Consider the following 8,188-nt stretch of genomic DNA (forward strand, 5'->3'; position numbering starts at 1 on the left):
TAACGCGTTAACGTTACAGTTACTTTGGGAAAAACGTAACGCGTTACTAGGAAACGTTACTTAAAAAATAACGCGTTACAAGTAACGAGTTACTTGCGTTACATTACTTCCCAAGACTGATATATATATATATATATATATATATATATATATATATATATATATATATATATACAGGGCGCAAAACTTCCGGTCGGGACGTCGCCATTGGCGACTAGAAATTTAAAGCTGGTGACCGCTGTTCAATAGGAATGGTTTCTGCCTAAACTCACAGGGCTGCGCAATTTCTGTTTCGCACGAAAATAATTGTCACTGAGTGAGAGAAAACAAGGAATGTGAAGTCTTCACAACGGACATGGAAAGTGAAGTCTTCACAACGTTGCAATTTGCCCCTCCCTTTCCTACCTCAATCGAAATGGTTACCTCCTGGCGCGTCAACAAAAGAGACCGTTTTCCCCGCCATATGAAGCTAGAATAGGTGGAAGGACAGTCCAGTGTCTTCAACAGATCAACGAAACACGTCACAATGTCAGTGATAAATAAATAAATAACACAATAAGTAAGTATATAAAATATTTTTTTAAAAAAAATTGCTTCCAATAATCACATTTGGTGCAATTTTATCTGTGAATACTACTTCATGTGAGAGAGGCGTCAGAAGTCTCAACAGAAGACTGCATACAGGAATTCACTGAAGACTGAGACACTGGATGATTTGCTGACAATTTCCACCAATGGCCCTTTACTTAAGGTTTTTAATCAGAAAACTGTAATGGACAACTGGTACTTCAGTATAGACAGAGAGAGAGAGTTACAGAAATGTGAAGTCTTAAGGTAAGATATTTTTTAGCATGTAGGCCTATATGAATTGTCCAATTCAAAATTGATTATCCTGAGTCTGACTGGTTTTAAAATTTTATGCCCTGATCTTTCTTTGTCAAATCAAAGGCCGTTGGGAGGGGGGCCTCACATAATTTGTACGTGAGAGATATTGGCGACCATCATTTTGGGGTTGGCCACACCCTTAAAAATTCAGGTGGTTTCGCTGGAAATTCACTGTAAAGTTTACAGGTCTTTTACCAGGATTGACATTTCAGGTGAAATTTCAGTAAATTTTGAACAGTGTATCCAGCATTTGACAAAAGCTCTTTCGAGTTGTTTGAAGTTGTTAACATATTTCGAATAATAGAATTGAGCTGTACGAAAGAAATTAACGTTAAAAATGTTTTATTTATTTATTTATTTCCTCTTGTTTAATAGCAAAATAATTTGAAGTATTATTAAATAATTTTAGTCTTACATTTAGTGGTTGTAGGCACTGTCGTTAGATATGACAAATGAAAACTGTTTCCGAAACTACATCATCTAAGTGTGTTTCTCTCGAGCTGTAGGATTGTTTGTTTGTGTTTGTGTCCATACGAAGAAGCAAATGTTTGTTTGTGTTGTGTTGTAACATTACAGGTGAGTACATTTATTATTATTTTTAAGTAGATTTGTTAGGTGCGTATTCCTTCTATTTTAAGGATTGGAGTTCAAGTTTCTTTCACTATTTCATGATAGTCTTTTGTGTAAAGTTTTAGCCGGTCAAGCACCTTGGTTTCTGCATCGAAAGTTCGAAACCTTATTCAGTGTACAAATAATGCACTGACTGCAAAGCATATATTATGCAACACCACATAAGAAAAGTATGTCTGAAACTATTCTAGTGCACGTAGTAGTGTGTGCCGTCAATTTGAATGTAAGGAAAAAACAGACCTTTTTTTGCCGTAGAGTAGGTCCAGTATTTTCAGTCCTAAAAACGTTAAAATTTTGTTATTTATCAAGAAATTCACTGTCATTACCTTAGAAATTGTTTCTCAACAATTCCTCGGTATATAATCACTTTAAAAGAACTCCACAATTTTGCGTGTAAATACTGGGTCCGAAAACATGCCACAAAACTGCAGTGTAAAAACCACAACTAACCCCGTGCTAGCTGGCTACAAAACACACGAATGCTATCAAATCGAGTCAGGATAGGGAAGCACGTGCGGTAGCGAGGGTTGCGTCCGTAGAAGCAGGCGAGTCAGAGATGGTATGTATGCACATAAACGAGGATGTTACTGAAAACAGTTAAATTAGGTTAGTTTCTTAACACATTCACTGCGATTACTTAACTTTACGATTTGTACAATTCTGCATTTAGGAAACTATAAACAATTAACTGTTTTGTAGTAGAGAACTTGATTAAGTATTGTGATAAATAACCTTCCATGTGCTAAATTTTTCACACCTGTAACACATTTGAATATTTGTATATACACCCAAAAGTAGATATACAGTCCTACAAAGTATGACATTTTAGTTTATTAAGATAGTTAGTTTATTTGTTTCTGTCTGTTCCAAGGTTAAGGTATGAGTGAAGAGAGATTAAGAACAAACAATAAAGAAACTAAGTCACTGCCTGAATGGATGACAATAAGAGAATTATATAAAATGAGCCGGTCGGTACGGGACTGTGTACCTACTTTTGGGCCACCCTATATAACTATTTCTACATTTCTTTATTTTCAATTATTTCCTACATTGATCATATTTTCTGCTCAATTTCAATAATCCATACCATTCCACAAAACGTAATAACTCTTTCCTTCTCAACATACGTTCTTATGAAACTCAAAATCGAAACCCCGAATTGCCATTTTTGAATACGCGGAAGTAATTTCCTCATTACAGCGTAATGTCTCATGTCAGCATGCCTCCACTCAAAATATTACCAACAGCACGCAGCTTTTCACGTTTGAAGTAGTACATTAAACTAGTTAGCAGGATTTTTTAAAATCACCATTTCTTTCCTGTAAAATTTACGTATTTTTCATATTTCAGGTCCTACTCTCTAACACTTAACCCGGAGTTCTCTGTGGAGACTAACGAGTCAACGAAAATGTTGGAGATCGGAATATGACTTCGCTTTCTTTAACATTTGATTGCTAGGAGGGGAAAAGGTGAGTAAGGGCAGAAGAATTAACATTAAAAATTTCGTAGCAGCCCAGTATACATTGTTTTTCGTAAGATGTTTTTAAGTTAATACACTGCTTTGCTGAACATTCAAAATATATTGGACATACTAATGAGCATATTGAGTTGCTGGCTATGTCATACCATCTTCATTTGCTTTATACAGCAACTATTTCTTTTTATAGTTATCATTGCTTTTAGAAACAGTTGAACTCACTTCAGTGTAAAGTGTTTCATGTTGATTTTAAATGTTCCGATATAGTTACCTCATAAATTTTGAAGCTAGCATCAACGTTCACTAATTTTAACTATCATCCATCTTGATTTGCAGTATAGGGTTACTTAGTGCATTTGAATAATTGATCCTGTCTAAATGAGATGATTCGTTCTTATAAAAAGGATGTTTTAATGTTAATAGATCCTACTTGGATTTTTTTACAATTACAAGAAATAAATATATATAATAAAATTTAACATTTTAAGAAAGAGAGCTCCTGCTTGCCGAATAATTAGCACATGTGCCTTCTGCAGAATTCGCAAGCAATAATTTTTCCATACTTCTGCCAATAACTTTATGAAATCAAGGATTTTTTAAATTCTAAGTGTTTGCTGTTAAATGAACAAATAAGAAAATAAATAAATAAATGTAAAGGAAATGACGATTACAAACCAACTAACCACATTTCTTTAACCTGTAGGTTGAATTTTTACTAAGTTGTTGCAGGTTCAGTTTGGTAAATTATTGCATCGAAATTATAAATTTGTCCGGAAATAAAGTAATGTGAAAATGAACTTGTATTGTACCATTCAACCCATAAACTTTATGGTTGATATTATAGATTACAATTATTCATAATATACATGTATTAACAAAGAGTTGTTCATGAATATGACAAAAACGATTATAGCCACTAAGGTCAAGACTTATCACATCTTCATGAGTTCAAACACAAGTCAGTGATATTAAAGTGTAAACACAACTATCAAAAGTATGTCAAAAAATGAAATACTAGTATGAGAGAGATTGAAGAATTAAGTACTAGTTTTCGGAGACTTATGGCAATGCAAATAGCAATAGAAAATATATTGAATGCACCACGTTATGCATAAGACGATGGTCGGAATATCAAAAAAAGTTTCATAATAGGGGTTCTGTAAATGTGTTTGTTTTATTAAAAAGAAAGAAGAAAGGAATTTAAAGAGTACAGCTTTTGTTGCTGATATTATCAAGTTAGTTGTACACATTTCTGTTACTAGTAGGAACGTTTATATTTTGATATGTCTGTACTTCAAGAATGGATACCGTGTTACTTGATAAGTTCGTTGTTGGTTTTCTAATGAAGACAGGAGTTCCTATTGAAAATTTCGGCAATTACTATATGACTGATGTATACAAGATTAGTTCAAGTTAATAACGTTTCTTCTTCTTGCATGTCTCAGTGACGACGCTCCATACACCAAGTATGGAAGCTGCACCACATTTGTCTGAGTAAAATTACTTATGGGTAGCTACTTGGTCATAAGAACTAATTTTCCACATCTTGTGCCGGACGCTTATGCTGAATAGATCCTGATACACGCTGAGAATCACAGTACAATCCACTTAAAAGCTCCACAGTTCTGGATACTCTTAATCCACAATTCTGAATGCCAAAATGCGAGATCATCTTGGCTGCTTTTGTGTTCAGAAACGTTCCATAACTTTTCCAATTCACTGCAACAACCGAAATAACAGAATCTTCTATTTGTAAGAGCTTAGGTCTGCTGAACCAGTTACACAGCAGATGTGGCATGCAACCATCTCACCACGTTGGACATTCGTGAAATGCACAATTCTACTCATTCGGCTCCCTCACCTATTTAGTACGATTATGAACGCTGTCCATATCCAAGTACTCCAGATGTAGATAACTTCACTTTGTAACTAAAAACACACTTCTTGTGTACGATACCACTATTAGGTGAAATTTCTAATAATAATGATAATACATTATTTCTTATTACCTTTTATAGTGCGAAATTATTAATCGCTTTCCACAATTCCAAATCTGTTTTTGAGACTTCTATTTATATGTTAATTATTACCTTAATCCACAGTTCATATGCCAGTTTCATGGATGTAAAACAGTACAAAATAAAAATGGTTAGTGTTAATCAATGCTTCAGTAAATTTATAGAATAGTTAATGAAAATGTATAACTCATAGCATTGTTAATGAAACAGGGAAAGATTTGTCTGAGAAACATCGTACAGAAAAATAAAATGTAATTATACTTATGATAAGAAAAACATCATTAAGCACGATATTGCACTAGAGTTATACAACTCAGCTTACAGTTAGAAATAAATAAATAAATAGGTTTCCCTATTCTTCTCCAGCTTCGAAATACGTTTGTTTCTGATTTCAGGTGCTTCCTTGAAATAAATCCAGAAATCGAATCCAAATCTGTGAAAAGCGAGAGAAGATACAGCTTCTTGATGTATCCAACGATTAGCAAAAGGTTTGACTCCCATGACAAATTTTCAGTGGGTGGAATGCAGATCTTAATCTTCATATCGAACGAAGATTAAACTGATAGATATCATTTCTTTTTTATTTCATGTGCTATGGTTTGAGAATTAAATGTAAAGAGAGATTTAAAAATATATTTTTTTCATTTTTTTTTACTAAGTCCTGTTAGTTTATGTTTAAAGTTTTAAGTATTTCTTTTCAGTAGCGTCATTTCAGACCTTGCTAGGGGCAGGGGCAAGATTGTCCATCAACATACGAGTTCTACGTTTTGTTTAGTATTTTAGTACACAATTTACTGAAGAGCATGTGATTCTGATAGCCAGGGGACAAATTGTCCGCCTTATCCTTCCCCAATGACCCCCTGCTTCTTTCTCTGGGAGTGCCGAAAACCTTGTTCTGTTCACAATACATGTAGACTTAACACTGGTTTTATTACTGTTAAAAAAAGTGTTGTGAATATATTATCCCTGTTCTTTTATACAAACTACTGTATATTTCTGAATGCAAGATTTTTTGCACAATTTCGTGCCCCAAAACATATCATCGTCTTGCTTTGAGACATATAATGTAGGCTATTTTTACTGAACAGAATAAAGAGCTTCTATTAAACGCTAACTTTACCCTCTTTCTTGCCTACTACTGTAGCCTTGAACGTTTGCAATTTACTGCAGGGGCATCATAGGGGAGAAGAGGGGCAATTACATCCCGCTTAGTTTGAGAAATACGTGCTTTTTAATAAATTGTGTAGTAATATTCTAATAAAAACTTGAAACTCGTATGTCGGTGGACAGTCTTGTTCCCCCTTCCCCTGTCAAAATCTGAAATAACGCTACTGACATACTGGACACTTCTAGTGAAGAACAGTAAGCGATATCTGTAGTTGATTTGATTTTTAGTGTAGCATTGAAAATCACCACTATGTCCCAGTATGTGCTCTAAATGTATTTTTATAATCCTTTGTTAAAAATATGGTGGGTCGTCTTAAATTCAGAAGTGTACAGTAATTCTGTAAAAATTTGCAGGAGGAAACTAAATTTGAAATAATTCTAACATATTTATTTAAAAAAATTCACCTGAAAATATTATTACTTGTAACCCTGTCAGTCTTGGTCACAATAGTTGATTATTTATTAACATTATTTTTTTCTCTTCCTCCTCGCAGAAGTTGAATCTTGTACTTACATTGTCGAAACCACTAGCACTAGTATTGTCTATAGGATGTGAATATTTGTTTGCTGTCTTGTAAAAATGCTGATAATAGAAAAAGAAAAAAAATGCATTTCACTGCCCAGAAAAGAAACGAAGTTGCTAGAAGTAGGGGCTGGTCTGGAAGAAAAACTTTTCTGATTAGAAAATATCACTTATAACATCATGTAGGCGTAATTTATAACGTCTATTTGTTCCATTTGTCATCAGACCATACAATGTGTTTTTTTGTTTTATATCAGGTTGTCGATTTGCAGATAGAAATTAGATCGAGTAAATGCTTTTGAAAATGAAATGAAATCTTTGAGATTTACGTCCCACGTTTATGCCGGTAAGGCTAAAGGAGACGGTGATGATGAGTAATGAATGAAATGGTGGAATGAAGAAACTGGGAGGAAACGGGAGAACCCCGAGGTAACCCACGTACATGGTGTTTGTCTACCACAAAGTTCACTTGACGGGGATGAATGCTTTTGAATCAGATCATGTACCAGCTAAATTCGAACTTATATTTGCAGCAAGCTTTTTTCCTAATTGTATTTCAGTTTGGTGATGGGTGTTTAGATTGTTAGCGATGTCACACATGCCAGTCTTGCTCGAGTTTTGCCAATAATGTAATCCATTTTTGCTGCGGTTGTCCCTTATTGCGAGGAGCGTCTTGGACATTGAAATTTCCTGATCAATAGCAACTAAGCCATATTTTGGTTCTTGTTTTTGATAATATATCTTGCGCATAAACAACAAAATTTTTCACGAGCCTGCGCAGCTTTGAACCTTTATCGAAATAAAATTGTAAAATGTAACGTAGTTTTGTAGAAAATTCACGAATCTTTATGGTGCAATATCTAACCCCTGATTATAAGAATTTCACCACTTTTTGCAGACCTACTAGCTTCAACTATCACCTATCAAATGGCGTTAGGCTTGACCCGTTGCAACTCATATACCCTGAGGTTGAGCATATTTGTCATCTCGTGTGTAAAACGCTCAATACTTGTAAACAAACCAATAGAATAATAATAAAATGGAAAGCAAGGAGTGGATGTTTCCCTTTTTTTCTTAAGACAAAGTTTGTATTTCCTAATTTTAAAACGTATGTAAATTAATGAGGAAAATATAGAAACGGAGCTTCAAAAATGTGCTTTATAAACCTCATTAATGTGCAAATCATAGACAATAAAAACAGAAAATCTCTGGTAAGTCTCTCTCTTATCGACGAAATTTTCTATTTCAGTAAAAATTACACAGGATTTTGATTTAACGCTTTTTATTGTTTTTATTTAAAATGGCTTAAAATAACATGATTTTCCAGTGAAATTTACTTATTTCCTGTTGATTTTTTTTTTAGCACTTTTTGAGTAAAATTAGTTTATATTCAGTGAAAAGTAATTATCTAGTAAATCTAGTGAAGTAGTAGAAACACTTTTTAAAAATGTTTTCCATGCTCCATTAGAAATTCCGCACTGACTGACA

The 8,188-nt window shown here is 33.9% G+C and overlaps 1 long non-coding RNA gene across 1 annotated transcript; it reads left to right on the forward strand.

Annotated features, from left to right (window-relative positions):
• The first annotated feature begins 1,358 nt into the window (after positions 1-1,358).
• On the forward strand, positions 1,359-5,523 carry LOC145667037 (uncharacterized). Its single transcript, XR_014127856.1, has 3 exons — positions 1,359-1,461; positions 2,866-2,984; positions 5,406-5,523. It is a non-coding gene; the product is annotated as an uncharacterized LOC145667037 (long non-coding RNA).
• Positions 5,524-8,188: the final 2,665 nt, after the last annotated feature.

The sequence above is a fragment of the Thermobia domestica genome, chromosome 1, assembly GCF_964235325.1.
Source record: "Thermobia domestica chromosome 1, izTheDome1.hap1.1, whole genome shotgun sequence".
Lineage (NCBI taxonomy): Eukaryota > Metazoa > Arthropoda > Insecta > Zygentoma > Lepismatidae > Thermobia > Thermobia domestica.